This window comes from Octopus bimaculoides, chromosome 2 (assembly GCF_001194135.2).
Source record: "Octopus bimaculoides isolate UCB-OBI-ISO-001 chromosome 2, ASM119413v2, whole genome shotgun sequence".
NCBI lineage: Eukaryota > Metazoa > Mollusca > Cephalopoda > Octopoda > Octopodidae > Octopus > Octopus bimaculoides.
The window spans coordinates 166,737,714-166,739,259 of NC_068982.1; the positions used below are offsets into that span (position 1 = coordinate 166,737,714).

A 1,546-nucleotide genomic window follows, 5' to 3' on the forward strand; every position below is an offset into this window, starting at 1 on the left:
GGTTATTCCTTGCGATCAAAATTTAGCGGCGAAAGAATTTGACAAGATCAGTAAATATAAAGACTTGCTAATATAAATTGAAAAAATGTGGCACCTCAAGGCGACTACCGTGCCAGTGATTGTAGGATCTCTAGGAATGATAAAAAAAAAGGTACTGAAACCTATTTGAAAATGATACCAGGCTTACCATCTCTACAGGAGGTGCAAAAAATCGTGTTAACTGGAATGACTCATGTACTGAGAAGAGCATTACCACTGGGAAAACAACATCCATTCATGAATTTATTTATTTATTAATTTTTTTTTACATACATATTTCACCTGTGAATTTGCGTGTGTAAACTAGGAATGCTTACAATGAGTTTCTCTGCCCTAGGTGTACGGAAAACACTCGGTGAGAAATGGAAGAAAATTTGAAGAAAGAAGAAAAAAACATAATAATAATAATATTAATACACCAACAGTAACCAGTAATCTGTTTACAAATAATACAAAGAACTGACATTTACTGACTGGCTGCTCATTTGAAAAGTAATATTGTCATACCAGAACAAATGTTCTAATGTAAGAGGATGTAAGTCTATAAAGAGCAACTATTTGTTAACATAGCAGTTATTGAAGACTGCAGTAAACAAAAATTAAAAACATAAGCTTACATAAATTGAATACTGAAAAGCGTTTGACAGCAAAACATTGGTGAGACTACATATAAACAATCTCCAATTAGGCTTCTATAAACAAAACAAAAAAAAAATGAAAGAAAAGAAGAACTTGATGACATCATGAAAAATCTGACCAATGAAACTCAACAAGTACAACTGAATTTCTTTGATCAATGTCAGCAAAAATACAGGTGAATCAAAAGTTGTTGATTGAAAATCAGTTAATTTTTGATTTAGCTGTTAACTTATAAAACTGGATAGTCTCAGAAAGGCAACAGATTTGAACAGACGATGGACAAAGTTGTGTTTTAAGTTAATCTAAGTTCAGTATCAATTGTTGTTCCAACAATCTAACTGCTACTCACTTAAAAATCAACCATAGTAGGGGACACTCATATTCTCTCAATGACCCTCCTCTCCCTTTCTCTCTCTCTCACTCTCTCTCTCATCTACTCACAACCATACAAGCTGTCCTACAAAATCAGTAACAGAAGCACAACACTCTCTATTACTCTGTTATTTTCCCTAGATCCTTGTCTCATGCTCACCAATCAGGTCACAATATTCATCTCATTTTTCTGATTTTATTCTATTAGTTTCTTTTTTTGGAGCCATCATGTTCCATTTCAGTCTTTTAACAATGAAACAAATGGTAAATTGAAAATATTAGACTTCTCTTTTTTTCTTTGGATTCTTTCATTATTGTTAAATTAAGCATATTGTTAAAAGAGTATATCATTTATGCTTCGTCAAAAATGGAAAATTCAAGAACATTGTATGATAAAGAGAATATGGTAAAATTAAAAAAAACTCTCATATTCCTATAAGAAGAATTTTCAAGGAGACAATATATATATATATATATATATATATATATATATATA

At 31.0% G+C, this 1,546-nt stretch overlaps 1 protein-coding gene across 4 annotated transcripts in view; it reads left to right on the forward strand.

Annotated features, from left to right (window-relative positions):
* The window catches only part of LOC106881530 (cilia- and flagella-associated protein 206), a 100,733-nt gene that overhangs the window by 86,548 nt on the left and 12,639 nt on the right, over positions 1 to 1,546 (forward strand). The window lies entirely within an intron of this gene.